This window comes from Lycium barbarum, chromosome 1 (genome assembly GCF_019175385.1).
Source record: "Lycium barbarum isolate Lr01 chromosome 1, ASM1917538v2, whole genome shotgun sequence".
In the NCBI taxonomy this organism is placed as follows: Eukaryota; Viridiplantae; Streptophyta; class Magnoliopsida; order Solanales; family Solanaceae; genus Lycium; species Lycium barbarum.
The window spans coordinates 8,520,279-8,541,235 of NC_083337.1; the positions used below are offsets into that span (position 1 = coordinate 8,520,279).

Genomic DNA, 20,957 nt, shown 5'->3' on the forward strand with positions numbered 1-20,957 from the left:
GACATTCTCCAGGTAAGCACATACAAAAAAGATTTAACAGTCATGCAATGGCACAAGTGTAACGGCCCCTCCAGTCGTTATGGGAAATGTAGGATCACTCCACCAAATAGAACCTTTCCAAGGATAGAACGAGCTAATAGAAACTCGATTGTGTAAGCCTAAGAGCTGAACTTGACTTGTTGTGATTGTTGTTTGATTTTGTTAAGTCCATCGGGGATGACATAGGAAATTAGAACTCCGTTGTGAATTCCGAGGACACGGGTGGATTCGTATGGTGTTTTTATATCTATGTGCATGTTTGTTTATGTTTGTGAGGCCTCGGATGAAATGTTGGATGGTGGAGTTGAAAAACTGTGAAAAATTGTGAGCTATTGTCTCAATAGTACCACTGTGGTGGAGGGTGTACCGCTGTAGCGGTGAGTCCCTCGCCGCTAGAGGTCATTTATTTTTTGGCTGTGCGCTGTGGCAAGGAATGTACCGCTATGGAGATGTCGCTATAGCGGACAGTTGGCCGCTATAGAGAGACCGCCGCAGCATGACCGTTGTAGCGGTCGACGGAAAATAGTTGTTGTGTTTTAAAGACTTAGTTCCGAATTCTTTATCTACAAAACACCAACATAGTTCCCTACAAGCACCTCAGGAGAAATTCCAAGATGGTGCAAGAATATTCTTGAGAGGTAAGTCTCATCCATCCCTTTCAATCGCTACGTATCATCTTCATGATTATCATCCCTTTTATGGGTTTTCAATGGTGAAATTAGTAATAGTGACTCTAGGCCCTAACAAACCTTCTGTACTTGATGGGTTATGATTGTTATCATTTAGTTATCATGTAAAGGCCAGGGTTAACTCCTCTTAATCGAGAATTGATCCATTAGAGTCTTGAAGTAGGTGATTTGAGACCTAGGGCTTCGTAAAAATGGTAGCTTGACCATGGAAACTGCTTGTAATTGATGTGTTGATTAAATATTGTTATAAAGTGATGGTTTTTCTAAGGCCATTATTAGGTTGTTTTGCACCTATAAGTCATTCACCCATTGGAATGGGGTAAAAGGGAAGGGTATTCTTGAATTATTTTTGTGACTAAAGTATTTGTGACTCATTGAGCATTCTAATTTCTAGACTTTGAGCGTTTCGAGGCTTTAAGAAAGGGAAAATTTGTAGCGGAGTGATTCACGTTGTTCCAGCTCTACGTTTGAGGTAGGTTACGGTCCACTTGAGTTAGACTTTGATTAGTTGATTGTATGTGTTGTAAATTCAATAAGAGAAAGCATGTCTACTCTTCAAACACTATGTGTGTATGGTTGACCTCCTATATGCAATTAATTGAGTGATTATGTAGGCCTCATGCCACTATTCATGTGTGTTGATTTTACAGTTTGGTGTTGTTGTGATGAGAATTTAATATGATTTTCTCGGTGAAATTGTGATACAAAATGATGATTTGAGCATTCATAATAAGAGGGCAAGAAATACTATTATGTATAGATGTATGAAAAGGCACAGTTGACTGAAATGAGGATGTGACTTAGATTATGGGCTCGTGGTACGAGGTTCGTTTCGAAAATGAGTGGTACTTGATGCGGTCCGCGTTTGAGGTTCTTTTCGGAGTGAAGGTTTTATGCTCGGGTCCGATGAGTATCCGAAACGAGTGGTACATGGACAGCAGGGGTCCCCTGCAGGTCATGACTACTGAGCAATGACATCAGTTAGCATGTGTGTACAACAAGGTTATGGTTATTATTGGTAGACTTGTTCATGTTTGTTGTTTCCGTTCGATCTGATTCCTGATATCTTTGGGTGACTTGTTTGGTGATTATCCTTGGTTGGCTTATTGTTGGATTATTGATTTCGTGTTGTTGGTTGACTTGTTTATTTTATTGATTTTTATGATGTATGCATGATACAAATCTTAGTCAGCCTATGATGCTTACCGCTACATAGTGTTTGTACTGATATTACCTTGCTGCATTCTTTTGAGTGCAGATTGTGATCCAGAGACTGCTACCCGTCCTCATATCTAGCGTTGAGGTCGCTGCTGACAGATTTAAGGTGAGTTTCTATTCACGTCAGTCCGCCCGAAGATCTTCTTTTATGATGTCTATTTCTATTCTAGACATTGTGGTTATTTGTTAGACAGATTTCATTCCTTAGACATGTTTTTAGATTAGAGTCCTGGTACGGTGACTTTCGAATTTTGGGGATTTGTAATAATTAGGACTTCCGCATTTACTTCATTATTTTGATGGCATCACTTATTTTGACTTTCTTAAGCTTGAATGAGTAATAACTGATTGAATTGGTTAATATAAAAATAAACTTGAATAAATAGATGACTTATGTGTTGGTTCGCCCACCAGGAGTTAGTGTCGGGGCCAGTAATGGCGGGTTGGGTCGTGACAACAAGTATTATACAACATCAATTTATTTAAAGGAAATATGAGGGTGGGTATATATCTGTATACAATAACTATGCCACCTCATATACACTAGACTATATATGAACCTGGATATACCTTGTATACCAGATGTATACCTCCTATGTTTGGATAATTCAAAAACCAGAAGAGGCAAGAAGAGAGAGCAAATGATCAAAACACTTAACCCAAGCTTTTATGTAAAATCTGGAATGAAGTAAGAAGACACAACACATCCAAATAGAGATTGCAATAAAAAATAAAAGAAGGGAAAGCAATTTCACACAGGTTTTCTATTTGTCCGCTTCCATCTTACTCCTCATGCCAAGTCTAGAATCAAGCAGCCATAGCATAGTGGACATGCCTCTTATCAGATTCAACATAATACCACATAAGTAAGGAATATGCCACCAACTCATATTATGTCATTCATTTATTTTAAAGGATAAATAGGCAAATTTCAAAATCTGATCCTTATATGCAAGTTTAGATTACTTTTTAAATTTAGGTTCATCATACTATGAGATGATGCTATTTTTAACGAACAAATCCTACAGACTAAAGCAGAACCAAACAAGTAGTGATATTGACTCTTTAAGCAAATAGGGACCTCCCAATAGATGCAGAAAAGGACTAATCACACCTAAACATAAGTAATTTATTAATCATTGCACATTTAGCATAGTTTGAGGCAGACACACCGAGTTTTCATGTGCACAGTTTTTGATGGGCTTAAGATATTCATGTAACCATTTTGAACTTCATCAATCAAATAGACACATAACAAGTACCTTGAAGGATATTATGTTGGGCCTAGGCTATTTTCACCACTTATCACTTTTTAAACACATATGATCCTCCTTAAACTAGTTCAAACAAGCTTGTATATTAAACTGTGGTTGGTAAGTTAGCAGAATGCTCATCATACATCAGTAGGCAACTAAACAGACAGACTTAACTAACAACTAAGCAGGCCTGGATAAATATGGAAGAAATAATCACCAATTGTTCCAAGCATAAGTATACATTAGACCACACCTATATTTTGAGAAAGAAAGGAAAAAAAGATAAAAAAAACTGGACCCAAAGGGATCAAGATACCTAAACAGGTCCCCAAACTTAAACATTAGACAAGTACAAGCAAGGCTTCAAGGATACAAATCAATTTATGTGCCAATCATGATGTCAAAACACAAAGATTTGCAGATATGCTTATGGTGTACTCAGATTAGCACAGATCAATCTCTCATATATCAGGAAGCAAAACAGTTAATCAGGTGATAAAATACTTATAGGAATTGACCAGTTCAACACACTTAGCTGATTGCTGGGCCAAAGTATGACTTCCAACCAGTATCTCATCAATTATCTTAACAAGCAATGTTAGAAAGCGAAGGTTTGCACATTTTTTAACAGGTTTAACTTCAGCAAAATAAGAACATGATTTCAACTGGCTTAGACCTTTAATACCATTGCACTCAAAACCATTTGTTGGGCCATTTGAACCAAACTAAGCACTACATCTAACACAGTTCAAGGTCAAATTACATGCTCAAATAAACAAGGAAGCAGAAATTGGGCTAAAACAACAAGATTTCAGGAATAACTGTGTCTTGACCATGCCATTGTTACCAATTCAAATGCCTAGACTTTATGCAAAAATAGGTTCAACTTAACAAACTGAACTATCCCATGAACAGGCATAGCTGCATAGATTAACTTAAAACAAGAGAGACTAGTTAAACATCTGACTTGGCTAATGAACTAACTATCATGCTTGACTAATTTAATCTGACATGGACATACTTGTGAAGACCAACATGTAAGCAATTTAAACTAAAGAAACAAGATAGGCAAAACATGTTCAATTAAACAAGCTGAACTTTTATGCTTAAAGTAGGCAGATCAAGATAACACAGGTATGTTGTACAAACTGAGCTAAACTGGAATATGGACATAATTAACTTGAACCAAACATCATGCTTGAGCTAAGATAAACATACTTATCCAGACTACATCAATAGATTAGAATGAACCAAGTTAGACTGAGCATATTCTGTTTAAGCAAACTTAATCAACTGCTTAAGTATATTAAAACTAATATAAGCAGGTTAAACAAAACCATAGGCATAAATTCAATCAAGACAGGTTAAGATAGGTGTGATACTTGAGACATGCTTAACAACCAAACCAAGACTAACACCCATAAGTGTGCTTAATACCAATTAGACTAAACATAACATAGCCAACATATTTTAGAAAATCAAATTACTGGCACACATTCACATTATCCAACTACTGAATAAACCTAGAAGGACATGCTAAGTTATACTAACGTACAAGACTAACTAAATCTAGAACAATACTAACATACAAATAGGTCTTTCTTTTAAGCTAACTAATATATCCTAATAACACATGATAAACTCAAAGAAAAGCAGAAAGGTAAAAACAAAGAATACGAGGGAGGGGAGAATTACCTTTCTTTTGGGCAGCCTTATATCGAGACTGAACTAGGAGATTTTTGCTCCTCCAAATCCCTAAACTCAGCCACAAAACCCAGAAAATAAGAGAAAATGAATTTTAAAATTTTACTTGACTCAGAAAATCTCAAGATCTCAAATATTTTTTGAAACCTTAAGTATTTCGAGTTCTATGAGTATATTCAAATTTCAATATTCTCAAACCTGTTTCAATGACGAAAAATAAGGTCCTTTAAATAGGAATCCCCAAAACTCCAAAACCCTAGGTTTCATGATGTGGGATAACTTCCCAAAGATGGGATTTCCTCCTTAAATCCCACATTGTAGGGTCGGGATTAAGTGAAAAAATAAATGAAGGGTCAGATTTCAACCCAAACGAAATCAATCACCATGGTCCACTTCGAACCAATGAGATTTGCGAATTCAAATTCTAATAAAACAAAACCCATTAAAGAAAATCAGAGTTTTTGACCGTTAATTTGAATAAAAGCACAAGGGAAAAAAACTTACACCCTGTTTGGGTTGAGTTTGGTGAAACACGGAAGAGGCATTAATTGCTTTCCCTTCTCGGCTTTACAAAGCCTGTGCAAGGCTGCTCTTGTCTGAATTTTTGCCATTAGAGGAAAAGATGACGACGAGAGAGGTGAGGCGAAACCTGGCGGCGCTAGGGTTTCCTCCCTCTCACTTAAAGGTCATTTGGCCGAGGAAAAATGAGAGAAAATGGGGGTTGGGGGGGGGGGGGGGGGACTTTCCCTTTAGCCTATAAGGTGGGCTGGGTCAACCCCTTAATGGGTTGGGCTCGGCCCAATTGTGAAGAATTAAATTGGGGGCCTGGTCTGTTAACACATATACACGATATACACATATGTATATGTATACATGTGTGTATATTCGTGTATACATATATATGGTGAGGGCAGTTCGTAAATTTAATAAGTGACCAAATTGAATTAATGTCCATTAATTGGACATTTTCAAAATAAGCCTCCATTTAAACTAATTGGTCAAATTTAAAAGGAATAATAATAATAATAATAATAATAATAATAATAATAATAATAATAATAATAATAATAATAATAATTAAAAAAAATAGGTTTTCATCAAAAGAACTTAATTAAATTTGGCTAGTTCAAATTATTGCCATAATTGGCTAATAACTAATTATTTTAATTATAGCCGCTTAATGGAAATTTTCAAAAATCATTTACAATTACAACTTAATCAATTATGATAAAAAAAATCCGATAGTTTGATTAAATAAGAATTGAGGAGTAAAAATGGTTAACTTACTTAATTAAACATATTCCCGTATTAAACAGTGTAAAATACTTTGCAAATTGACATTTTAACAATTTGGACAATTAAGTGAATAATTGTGGCAAATTATGCTTTTTTTCTGATTAATTTAGCAAAGGTATTATAATTGTGAAAATACTTAAAATAATATTATAGAAATTATTTCACCAAATAAATTAGTAAAATATTATCTAAATATTTTTTTAGAAAATTATTTTAACTTCTAAAAAATACATATTTTCCTTGTTTAATATTCAAGGACTCTGGGTAATTAAAGCAAATTATGGGAGGTCAAAAATTAGGTGTCAACACCAATGACCACCAAAATCAATGATGCATGCTCTCAACATATCCTCTAGCACCTGGATAGTCCTCTCGGACTGACCATCAGTCTGGGGATGAAAAGTTGTACTAAGGTCTAACTAAGTACCCAACTCTACTTGGAAAGCCCTCCAGAAGTTGGAAGTAAACTGGGTACCTCGATAATAGAAATAGGGACCCCATACAATTGCACAATCTCACGAATATAGATCTTGGCTAACTTTTCATCAGTATAGGTGACCTGAACTGGAATGAAATGAGCCGACTTAGTCAACCGATCAACAATAACCTAAACTGAATCAAACTTTCCCAAGGTCTTCTGAAACACACCACCATGTCGCTGGTGCTCATACTTGACTTGCTGACAATGCCCACACTTGGCTACAAAATTTGCAATATATCTCTTCATCTTATCCTACCAGTAATGCTGCCTCATATTACGATACATCTTCATAGCAACCAAATGAATGGAATATCTGGAACTATGGGCCTCCTCAAAAATCAGACAAATCAAATCACCAACACGAGGAATGCATACGCGTCCTTTGATCCTCAGAATACCTTCACTGTCAAGCATGGCCTCCTTGGCCTGGCCTCTCAGAACCTTATCACGAATCTTACACAACTAGGCATCCTCAAACATCTAGGCCCTAATTTGTTCCAAAAGAGACGACCTTGCCTCAACACAAGCTAAGACCCTATCCGGAACTGAAATATCAAGGCGTACGAAACTGTTAGCCAGAGTCTGAACTGCCATGGGTTTGGAAGCACCCTCAGGGATTGGAATACCGCCTAAACGCGGGGCCATAGCAGCAACAGGATGCATCCCCAAATCTGGCCCTGCTCGGGATTCCGTACCCCCACTCGAGTCTGAGAACCACCTGGAGTAGTGGCACCACCTACGACATGCTAGCCGTCAAGATGAAGAAGTACACGGGCCATAATATCCTAGAATACATGATCAGACATGGCATCGGGGTGAGTCCAGGCTGGTCCCTCACCTCCCCCGGCTACCTGTGCTCACTTGGGCTGACGCTCTAGAGAAGCTAAACGTGTTTGTCTCTGTCCAGCCACATGGGCCTCACCCCTAGCTGGCACAGCTCTACGGCCTCTAGCTCGGCAGCGACCTCTCTCTTATCCTCATCCTCTGGTGCCTGCCCCAGCAGTTGGCTCGGGCACCTCGTCCCTCGCGGTGGTAGCTCGTGTCCTCACTATCTGTGAGAGAATAGAAATGAATCAGAGACCAATTTACAAATTTCAGATACCAATTTGAATAAAGTAGCATGAAGGATGAAAGAATGTGAAGTTTTCTAAATGTCCTATAGCCTCTCGCAAATAGGTACGGAGCTCATCGTACCGATCCGCTAGACTCTGCTATACATGCTCTTGTACTTATAGACAGGTACTAGGGCTCTGATACCAACTTGTCACTTTCCAACTCAAGGAACATGCGGGCACCTACCATATCCCACCTCGGTAGGCGAGCCCATCCCTTATTCACCACCCAATAAACAGTAAAGTAAACCCATCACCATAATTTATAATAAGTCTACATCATAGATAAATAAAGTAAGTGCGAAAATATTACATCAATCCCAAAATTTGATCTAGGTCGTACAAGAGCCACTACAGTAAATCCATAAGTGTGAAATACGAATACATGGCCTAAAAGCTGAATACTGTCTCAGAATAACAAGTAAGACAAGTAGAAGAGAGAAAACATCAGGGCTACAGATCCGTCCAAGTACTTACCCTAAAATGTTCATCAAACAGCCTCGGGACTCATTCACGAAGAGCAGAAATCGATCCAGTCATAAACTCTACACTCAAAAAAGAATGCAGTAAGGTAGAATCAGTACAACAACACGTACTGAGTAGGTATCATAGGCCGACAACAATTAGATAACATATGCATAAGAAAGAGACTGAAAAAGTAAACATGCTCACAATCAGATATAATTACTCAACACAGTCCAAAGTATCAAATTCAGTACCAAATTTATCAAGTCTAGCATAACTCCTCAAGATCAACTATAAGTCTGAAGTACTACCTCAAGAATCACTATCGAGTCCAAGTGTCATGAAAAAATCAACCATCAAGTCCAACACAATGCCATAAGTAAGTATGAGTTGAATGCAATGTAAATGCAATGATACACACACACTTCAGGAAAAAATATCTCGTCGCCTCGATAGTTATAACCCATAGGGGACTGCTAAGTCCATGTACCTGATGTGGCGCACAACTCGATCCAACAGTCAATGTTGCGGAATGTGCAATCCGATTCAAATAAGTGTTGCGGTACGTGTAACCCGGTCCAAGCAAGTGTTGTGGCGCGCTACCCGATCCCAATATGTGTATAAATGAGTGTATGCATGATAAAAATGCCAACAAAAATATAAGAATCAATTGTCCCATACATGGACACATATCCCAATCATAATATCAATATAATACCTTACTTTCTGATAACCTCAACAATGATAATTATGCTCTCTGGATCATTAGGCAAACACTAAACATCAGCTCTAGAATCAATCACGTGGCGACAAGCCAACAAATCAGAATAAAGCAACAACTCAATAGAACTCAATAAGGTGACAAACCAAAGTCAACAACAATACCAACCTAAGTATTCCATCCTAAACTTCATACCGACGGTTTACATGATTTCTTCAACAATCACTAACTCTACATATGATCCGCTAACCGAAGTCTAACCAAAATGTAAGCCGTAACCTAGCTGGAAAGCCGAAGAGAAGCCACGAACCGTCAAACCTTGGCCTTGCCCTTTCATTGTGTCTCCAAATAATTAAGGTCTCTAAAAAGATTCAATCCAAAAGCTATTCAATTTGCCCAAAGTGTGCTTAGAGGGCGATGAAGGAAAATGATAGGGTTCAAGAGTTTTAAGTTAAAAAGGAAGGAAATAATCTGCCCGTCATCCGCCGCAGCGTGGGATTACCCACCGCAGTAAAATTCCCGACCAGCCGCTACAGTGGCTCTCACACCGCTATAGCGAGTCCACCTTGGTGGACATCTATACGCTGGCCCCACTCTCGCTACAGCGGGACCGCTACCGTGAGTTTGGTGCCACTGCAACATACATCAACTACCAGAAAATCCTAGTTTTGACAAGATTCAACCCGAAATTCGACTATCACCTGAGGCACCACGAATACAAAACAAACATACATAAAATTGTGTTACAAACTCATCCGTCTCCTCGAATTCCCAACAGAGGTCTATTTGACCAAGTCAACCCCCAATGGCCTAAAGCTAAGTTTCAACCCAAGTGTCTTGGGACCCGAACCGAACATCCCACTAAGTCATAAGCAGTCATCTGGACCTCTCGGAATTGATGGGATTCCGAAAAAGGTTTGTTTAACCAATAGTCAACTTTAAGTCAAACATATCTCGCATTAAGGCTCAAACTTCCAAAAGTTACACTAAAACTCGACCGATGACCTCGGTAAAGGATCAACTGGGATAAAAGGGTTAATAGTGCTATAACGACCAATCGGGTCGTTATAATGAAGACTATTTTTATAAATAAAAGAAAAAGACTTTCCAAACCCCTCTCCACCTATTTCTCCCTTTTCCCTAACCTTTTCAGGAGTTGTCCATCGTTAATTCCTATTTAACGAGGGTAAATAATTCGTTATCAGGATAAAGAGTTACTTCCTTTGTGTATCATGATAAAAAGAAGAAAAATGCATGATATAAGAAAAAACACAAAAGGTTCATAAAGAGGGTAAAAGAGGTATTAGAAAAACTTAATTAAGATACAGTAGGAGAATGTCTATGGCTCATAGTTTAAGGAGAACATTGATTTTCAAATAAAATGGGTGTAAAAATGATTTCAACCTTTATTTATGAGTTCTTACTCTTTTTTTTTTTTTTTTTATATATAAAAAAAAAAGAAAAATTAATAAGAGTAAAACATGAACCTGGTTAGATGTGGCCGTCTTGTCACTTTATTTTTTTGATCTAGTTTGTTTTGAAAAGCTGTATAGCCACAGAAAAGATGCCTTTAAATGGGGGACTAGGGCTGACCATTTACTACAAAATTTGAACTTACAAAAGCAAGTTAATTGAGCTGAAAAGCTAATTACAATTTACCACAAAGTAGAAAGGTAGGAAAAAAAGGTGACACTAAATCTAAATGTTCAAGGTGGCTCGTAGATTTAAATACTTAATCTTTTCTTCTATCTCTGAATGAAGATAATTGCCATCTATCTGTGTTCAATAAACCTCTAACCTGACTGGGAATTAGGTTAGCAAAAGTATTGTATATACAAAGATCATTTTAGTTGTGACTTAGAGAAGCCGTTTTATCTACAACTTGATTGATATCTCTAAAACAATGTCTAGTGATGACACCATGTCCATGTATCAATTTTCTTCTCTCTTTCATTGTTTCATGAATCCTCCAAAGGAGTTATCTAGATGCCCATTAAAGACATCCGCAGTAACAGAAAGTATGCATGATCAAATTGTATCCATTAATTGTCAATACAAATTTAAGTCCAAATAAGAAAGCACATGCCTAATCATTTGTGTCCTGGCCTACTGGCATAGTATTTGCCATGATGAATTTGAATTTGTATTCACAGTCCCTAAGCTGGGCTAGATTCATTATGGTATAAGGGGTGTTCAAACTATACTTTAGGAAAACTAACCCAAATATCCCTAAAATACAAAATAATTACCCGCCGCATGCCCCTCCTAAACTAATGAACCGATGTACCCCCACGCCCAAAACTATTTACCCGACGTACCTTTTCTCCATAATATCATGGCCGTATATTTATATATCGTGATGGTATCATGGAGGACTAAGAAGTCTTTCATGATACCATCTCAGTATATTTATATAAAATGATGGTACCCATGGTCCTGAGGAGTGTCTCATTGAAGGACTAAAGCAGTCCTCCATGATACCATTACAATATATGTATATAAGATGATGATATCATAGTTTTTCGAGAAAAGTGTATTTTTTTGAATAAATGAACATGATCATCCATAATACCATCTCAGGATATTTATATACCATGATGGTATCATGAAGGACAAGAGAAGAACTGAAGTAGTCTTCAATGATACCTTCTCAATATATTTATAGATATACCATGGTAGTATCATAATTTGGGGGCATCTCGGATACATAATTTTGATTTTTTCTGGGGGTACAAAATTAATGGAGATATGGACAGGTAATTATTTTGGTTTTTGAGAGTATTACCTTTTAATTAATACTAATAGAAGATCAAAACTTTTAGCATTATTGCAAGAGGTATTTAATTAGTTTATTTAATAAAGAAAATACCATCTATGCATAACTCAATTCTACGTGACTGTAAATAATTGTTGAGGGAGCTAGGGGACCCAATCTTCAAACATAAATACAACGTACAAAGAGAAAAATGGGGTGACAGACCTATTTGCAATGTAAGGAGCAAAAACTGAAGCTTTTTAACGATGTTGTTCACTTAGAAGCCGTTTGGACATGATTCGAAATTATGAGATAAAATTATGTTTGGACATGCAATTTTAATTTCTTAAGTTGTATTTTTTTTTTATAAACATAAAAATCCTACAAGTTGTGAAAACATCAAAACTTTCTCAATTCTTATACAATCTTACCAAATGAGTAAGTCTTAGTTCATAACAAAATTAATACGCTATTAAAAGACCTTTCCAAAAAATACAATATCAATTGATCAAACTTTATTTCAATAAAAAAGGAAAATTTAACATGAATAGTAATGTAACCACTCTTTAATTGTTGGCGAGAGTAATTGTTAAAAATAACTTACCAACTTGTAGATTAGTATTTGATATAAATTGTTGCTATACATGGTTGGTAAGTATATCTACCAACTTATGGGTCTTTTTTATAAAATATAAACTTATAGATCAAGTTTTACATTTAAAAATTTTAAAATCATGATTTGAAGACCCAAATCATGCCTTTTTGGATGATTTAGAATTTCATCTCATGAGATGAAATCCATGTCCAAACGCTTACTTAGTAGTTCCCTGTTTGTTTGCTAACGAAATACTTTTGGCAAATACGTAATGAATTAATTACTTTCCCTAGATAGACATAATTTATTGGTCCATTCTCACTACTAGAAATGTTATTCCCCCAACAGTCAGTGGGAAATTTATGATATAAAACATGATTTTCCACCTCATTGCCATTGAACCAGTCTACTGCAAAAAAGCATGGTGGGATACAGGTTCCCATTGAAACACCGGGAAACTTTCTAATTTTTTCGTGTGAAAACACTAGTATTTAGGTTTTTTTCACTGAAAATCAATGGAAAATAGCCACTAACCATTTTTCATTGGGAAAATAGAGATTTTTTAGGAGTCAGTAACCCTATATTTTACTACATGCTTTCTAGTTTATAATATAATTATCATTTCTATCAAAAAATAAACTCGCGCAAGTATTCATTAATTGTTGGCGTATTCCGTCCTCCAAAACTAAAAAGTGTTTCCCCTTTTGAGAACTATAAGGACTCTCACTGCTTCAGTGTATACTTATAAAGGCCTGAACCTGTGAGAGTCCTTATAGATGAGTATAAGATATCACCACATTTGGAATTAGTAACAACGACAAATATCTCGAGATAATTGTTAATTTCAAATTTGTAATATATATTTTCTTTTAAAACATGCACATTCGGACTTCCACTTTAAAGTGTTTAACAGATGATAATTAACCTGGTATTTTGGGATCCGGTATTTTGTAGACAAACAATTTTACTTTCTCTCCGTTTTTATAAGATATATCAAATAAAAAGATGGATACTATATAATGGATTAATTCAGATGATTATTCAATTTTCATTTTATTGCACCAAAGTCATTACGCTATTTTTTATAACAAATTAGTCATTCATTAATTTTGATTTATTTTATTGCACCAAAGTCATTACATTATTTTTTATAACAAAATAGTCATCGAATTTTACTTAAGTATCACAAAGCCATCAAATTAATTTTTGTAACAAAAAATACAACCAACTTTACCGAAGCATCATAGAAAGACTCCGTAGGAGCTAGCGATCAAATGAGACGTTTCCTATGATATTGACGAGATGTAGTTGAGTAACTTTTTGCATAACTTATTAGTGATCTCAGTACAGTAAAATGAAAGATAAGTGACTAGCCGTGAAATTATTTCCTATGCAATGTGTTATTAGTATTTGGTTATGGAATCAAATGTTGGCTGAAGTGCTCGAGAAACAAGATAATATGCCTTCTCATTTGGATGGATTGAATCCCAAAAAAGATACTTTGATGCATTTGGGCAAGCATATGAGATAGGGTTGCACAAATATGCAAGTTCCAATAAGCCCGTTTCACAGCAACCTCTGTTAACCTCTTCAAAATCTATCAAGACCAAAAAAAAAAAAAAAAAAAAAAACGGAATTTTAGTTAATACTTATCTTCAAAAAAGAAAATAAATGTCTTTGTGTTACATATATATTTCACTTTCATCAGGAGTTGAGTTCTTAATGCGGCTAGCTAATAGGGAAAGAAAAAGGGGTAGAGCCAACATAACATATTCTCATGAATTTAGGTATTCAACATAGAGATGTGGACTATTAAATTAAAATAACAGTTTAATGATTGCAATATTTGAGAAAATAAAAAAAAATCCCCTTATGTTTTGGTAGATTCAAAAAGGTCCTTTAATTATGATCTGGAGCGATTTTGGTCACCTAAGTTTGCTAAAAGTGAGCACTTTTGACTTTTGACCAAATATTTAACAAACTCCGGTTATTAGATTTAATGGGAAGTGCAAAGGAAAGACTTAACTTGAAACACCACAAAACCCCCGTAAAATCCAAGAAACCGCAATACAAACAACTACATCAAATACCAAAAATAAATAAAAATAGTGGAAACTGCACCTCAAAAAGTTACACCAAACTCTAGAAATAGATAAAAATTGGTTGAAATTGCAACATTAGCTCCTCCAAATATTAGTTCATGTCAATTTTTTTTTTATTTTTTTTTTGCCACAGTTCATCTTAAGTCTAACAACCAATGTTTGTTAAATATTTGACGAGGACAAAAGTTATTCACCTTTGACAAACTGAAAAAACTAAAATGTTATCGGGAGTATATTTAAGGGATCTTTTTGAACCAACCTCCAAAGATAAGGGACCATTATTTTCGTTTTATTTGCAATCGTCTTCTGAGTAATCTGATTGTATAAATATTTTTTTATTATGTCAATATAATATATAGAACTTAAACTCACCATATTTGCGGCCTAGAATCACGTCCTCCAATGGTGCATAGATATCCATATAAGCAATTCGAGAACCCAAGTTTGCATACCTAATTTGCATGGCATTTTGCTGGTTTTGGATCTTGAAATTGTAGTCACTAGCAATGGAGGAGTAGAAATCAATACAGTCTCTGTTTGTAAATGCATAATCTGACTTCAGGGTGATGACAATTGGTAAACAGCCCATTGGTGGTGGACCTACCACTGCAATTTTTCTAGCCCCTTGATCCAACAGTTCCTACATAAATTAAGTTCGTAAAAAAACGTTATTACTTTTTGTTTTATCATCTTAAATTCCATAAGAAGAAGAGCTGAATTGAATCTTTAATATAATCTCAAAAAGGCGCTCATGAAGAAGTCAGTGAGATATCTGACATATATTCTCAAAAAATAGACTTCAAATAAAAAATATATTAATGAATTTTTTTTTCTTTTTCCATTTTTGTGACAAAAGAAGTTAAGGCCCCTCATTAAAGTTTGAATTTAGGCTCCCAACAGTATTGAGCCCGATGATAACTGTCACACCCCTTTTTGGGCCTCGCATGTAGACATAGGTTTTTATTATTAAAGGGTTTTTCCAATTGAAGTGACGATTTTGAATACGGATTAATTATTTTTACAAAGTCGCCACTTGAAATTGAGTTTTGGTGTTCCAAGTCACCTTATGAATCCCTAATCAAAAGGAAATGACTCTTTTATTATGGTCCGCGAAAACAAAAGACCGGGTAAGGAATTTTGTTGACCAGGAAGAAGGTGTTAGGCATTCCCCGAGTCCCGTGGTTCTAGCACAGTCGCTTTATCGACTTATACTTAACTTAATCTATTTTTGGATATATTATATTCCCGAGCCTTGATTCGCCCGTGCTTTTTTATTGTTGAATTTTTGTTAGCCTTAAACCGGATGCGTAACTGCATTCCAGATCTTTTAAGCGTCTCAAAATAAGATGCGTAACCGCATTCTCAATCGAAGCAAGATTAATTATTCAAACGAGATTGGCCAAGGTGCGTAACCGCATCCTTGAGTTGTTTAAAGCGTCTCGAAATAAGATGCGTAACCGCATTCTTAAGCGAAACAAATGTCTTAACACGTGCCTAAAGCTCATCTAGCGTTAAAAGCAATTATTTGTCTATAAAGTTCGAGTCTATTATTATTTTGGTTAAATTTTTAACTCTTTTGACAACGAGTTTTGAAATATGTTCGCAACCTATATCGCTCCCTTATAATTGATTTTACCATTCTTTTTTTTTATACTTGATGACGGGGTTTGAAATAATTCTCATCTCGTCTCTCTCGTCTCACAATTAATTATAAATAAGTCATGGACTAAAATTAAAACTTCGCGACCCATTAAATTCTGAAGACCAATCACTGACCAACTTAGATCCAAATTACATTCTCAGTTAACAATATAATCCAATCCATATCTAATTCACCCCTTCACTCACAATGCTTTGACAATATACTAAGTTACTAACATTAACAATACATGAACGAATTGAATTAGCTACGAAAATGAAAATGATTTCATACTCACAATTTATCAAACATGATAATAGACAAGTGTTTACTGTGTTATCATAAACATGGACACCAGTAGAGATTGGAATTAGGGGTAGACCTTGAGTACACTAAAGCATAAGTCACAACTTAAAATTTTCAAATAGAATATAAGTGCTTTGAGTACTTTATCAAACTTCAGGAAATAACCATAATTATGTTAGTAAAGTTTAACACTGCCTTAAGCTAAAGGAGAACCTCTTTTCGCAACTGGGCAAGAATATTTACAAATATTTGTGCAAAATTTATTTACTCTATTGGTAGCTATAAAACAAATAAGAGTGAGATCAAGATTGGACCTTCATTGGGGTAAAACCCTCTTCAATATGTTAATAATGAAACTCCAAGTTCAAGCTTGGTACAACAACAATGAACGACCCTTTTCGAAGAACAGAAATCCGAGACCGGAGACTTCGACGGCAACCCCGAATAAACTCGCTAAACCTCCTCAACCCAGGGGAATACCAACAATTTAAGGGGGGGTTATGGTTCTTCCATGGCTGGTTTTTTGGGGCTGTTTCATGGTGGTTTTTGGGTGGGTTTACATGGTGTTTCAAAGTTTAGGGGTGGTTATGGGTTTTCCGGTACGAAAAATACATAAAAGGGTGCATGTGATATGTGTCTGTAGATGCGATATTAAAATTGAGTGGTGAAGTGACATATAACTAACAAGTCAGAATATAAAAATATACTACTACTAAATTAAAATAGCAAGATTAAAATATGTACTTATTCTATATTTTAAAAATTAAAATAGCAAGATTAAAATATGTACTTATTCTATATTTATTTATTAAAACTTTTAACCTGGAAATTAAACTAAAAATAGATAACATATTTTCAGACATTTTCTTGCTTTTTGTACTAATAAAAAAAAAATTAAAAAAAAAAAAACGAAACTAACATATATCCTAAAATGTGACTCTATTTTTGTGATTTCCGAATATTCAAATAAGACTTACTAAATAAAATAAAACCAGATAAAATGTCCAGACCATATTTAAAGGAAAATTTAGATACTAGAAGGTGAAACACCCGGGGTAGGATCAAAAATCACGTGTCTACAATAACTTGAAGTAGCATGAGAGGTTTTTTATATTGTCAATGCGTATAACTTAACTTTTTTAATATTGTTTTCTTTCTATCTTTTTTACCAAAAAAGAAAAAAAAAAATCTTTAATTTGTAGCATCTATCTTTAGCTTAGTTGAATTAAGTGGGTGGCCAAGCCTGCAGGAAGTCTTGAACATGTTGTAACAGCAAATCTGTGTAGGCTGAGAGGGTGTAGTTTTTACTACGAGTTGGAAGTGTGTTGTAATTAACAACAAAGTCATTTGTGCCTGCACTAACTATGAACAATGCTTCCTTTATCAAATTCTTTGTTTGCTCTTTCCCAATAGCTGCCTCCATTTTCTTTTGATACTCCTTGAAATTCTCTAGCTGCTTAGATAATGAGATCACATTCTCTATTCCCACAAAAAGGAAAAATAATTCATCATTGTTGAGAATATAAGAAATGAAAAGCTTTCAACTGATAATAAAAACAAATCTTGATGGAATTCAAGATGATAATACAAATAGTGATGACGTATTTTTACCTTAATTATATGAAGTTAAGTGGGGTTCAAGAAAGGGCATGCTCAGGTTTATTACATGTATCGTCTTAATCTTGTATTTCTGTAAGAGATTATTTTCATGGCTTAGTTACACTACGGGTGGGCTTTTCCTTCTCTATGCTAATACTGTGAAAATTGAGAGTGCTCGTCCTACTCAAGACATTAAGGAGCAGCTGATGGAAAGACTAAGGTGGTGTCAACCAAAGGGGCAAGAAGTTTTTACATGAATAGACGTTTAAATATTCACTCAGTACTTGAACCTTCGATCACTCAGATTCGTTCACCTTTCGAACCAACACTGTGGTTTACTATTGTGCCAAGACTTGCCTTTTTATATAGTATATGACTTTCCATAAATGCATGAATTAAATTAAATCAATCACAGAAAGATTAGCTCTCATCATGTATATATAGTACTGTAAGGGTAGCTCGTAACTCGTAAGGGTCACTTTTTTTTTAAGGCCTCACGAACTTTTCATTCTTCATGTAACACAAAGGGTCTGGACTTATCTGAACTCCTTGTAATTTTTGGAAGTATACAGGTTGAAGTTATAGCCTAACCTCTCACCACGATGGTGGATTTTATAAAGTAATAATAATAATTAAAAAAAAAGGCTCTCTTCTTATATATGTAGTGACTTCTTATTCTGAAAGGCCAATCTTACATCCATGCATCAAGTAAAATCCGACTATATATTATGTTGAGCCCATGAGAACAAAATCTCACATGTAAGTAAAATTGATTATTATTAGGTGTTGAATACTCTTAATGGTACGGGGTCTTTTGGGGGAATACAGTGTGGCCGAGCTTGATTCAAAACGGAGAATTTCATTCTATATTACGAGTATCTTTGATTCTTTTGAATTAGAATGCAGATCGATCTTAAAAATCTCGTGACTATTGGTATGTCAGTGAGGCCAACTCTTAATATGTATGATATCACCTGCCTATTTTTGTACGATTGAATTTTGTTCCTAGGGCACAACAAATTCCTTATGATTGGAAAATTAGGATTAGCTTTTTGTTTTCCTGTCGAGATTGGGTTGGTGTTTAGTGTATCCATCTTTTGACCTTATGACATTACTGAAATTCCTTTGTGGTGATTTAAATCATCGTATATACAATAACACATAGTGTTTTGCTAAGAACCAAAACTCACAATATACTAAGCTTTCTATTGATTCAATTTTTGGGCAAATACAATATATTCTGCACTAAATTCACATATCTAAGAACACAATTGTAGGGTGGCAGGGAGAGGAATTATGAGATAGATAGCATACATTGATTTTTGGTGTGAGGGGGTCAATTCCACTTCCAGCAGATGCAAAACTAACTCAAGTCTTGAGCTCTTCAGCACTTAAACTTTGATCCAAATATGGAGGCACAGATTCTTTGACACCCACATGCTTAGTTGCATTAAAAACACCCATCACAAGGACATTGTGGGAAATATCAAACACGTGAAAATTCTTTTTGATAAATGGTGATGATCAGGAGACAGGAGATTCAAACTTATGACCTCTGCATGTTATGATACCATGTTAAAGTGTGTGCAAAGACGGATGCAGGGTTACCACATCGGGTTAATACGATCCCAGTACTTTCGAGGCGGCCGGCCATATATTTATGTACAAAAATCTACTAAAACTTCAACAAATAGTAGGTCTGAACCTATAATCTTAGAATTACAATACGTTCAATCTTAAGAACCTTACAGGTTGAACCCATAAAGCTTAAATTTTGGCTCCACCTCTAAGTGTGTGATCACCTCATCTAGCTAGAAGCTTAAGCCGTGTGATAGAGCACACTTTTACTTAATTATATCTTCAACGACAATACGTTTCAAACCTTTTTTACATATGCATACATAGTTCGAACCGAAAGTAATTGATTCAATCGAATCGACCGAACCCGGCCTAGACCCGCCTTTGCTACATCTTTAGGTAATATTTTGATCATTGCCTGCAAACTATTCAATCAAAGTAAAAGTATTTGTAGAGTGATTACCAATGAAATCAGAAATAAGCATCCCATTAGTAAACCTTCCAGTTGCAACATGATTGGGAAAATCCCTCCCATAGGGTTTGAAATTACTCTTTAAAGGTGTTAATTGGTAGCTATTGTTTCCAGGATCAGCTGTTGAATCTCCAAACATAAAAATGGCAGAAACTAAAGTACTCTTCCCTTGAGCTTGAGTTTGAGCTTCCAACATGAAGAATATTAGCAAAAGAAAAATAAAAGAATATGAAAGATGCATTTTAATTTGTGGTTGATCAAGAAAACTTGGAGTGAATTGTACTTAGAGCTTCAATCTTGAGGCATTTTCCATTGACTTCACAAGGAGTTATATATAGCCAGATAAGGCAAAGGGGAATGAAGCCTTTCCTTTAACTAGGTCCCAAATTTTTTAGGCCTTAAAAGAAATATTTTAGACATACGTGAAATTTTCACGGTGTACCTTAAACCCGTCAACCGGTTAAAACCGGTAACCGGACCGGTAGAACCGGTTCCGGTTAACCGTTTAATTATTACTGGTCCAGTTCCGATTTTTTTGAAACCGGAACCGGTAAAACCGAAACTGGACCGGTTAAACGGTTAAACCGGTGAAATAAAAAAAAAAATTATAGCCGTTGGGCGTTGGGCCTTTGTCCGTTAATGGACCATTGGCAACGGTCCATTTGCAAAAATGGTCGTTGCCAAACGGTCATAAAATTAATTTTTGGCCCCCCAACCCCCCAAACTTTTTTTTAACACTTTAACCCATCCCCCACCCCTATATAAACCCTTCTTCATTTTCATTTTAATTCACACCAATTCACTCTTCTCTTTCTCTCAAATCTCAATCTCTCAATTATAGTTATTTTGCAATAATTAGCCACTTTATATTTCTCTCAAATAAATATTACAAAGTCTTATTATAGTTTCAACTTTCAATTATTAATTTTG

At 35.5% G+C, this 20,957-nt stretch overlaps 1 pseudogene; it reads right to left on the reverse strand.

The window, feature by feature from the left end:
* Positions 1-13,665: 13,665 nt before the first annotated feature.
* Positions 13,666-20,268, reverse strand: LOC132609270 (GDSL esterase/lipase At5g45960-like; annotated as a pseudogene).
* Positions 20,269-20,957: the final 689 nt, after the last annotated feature.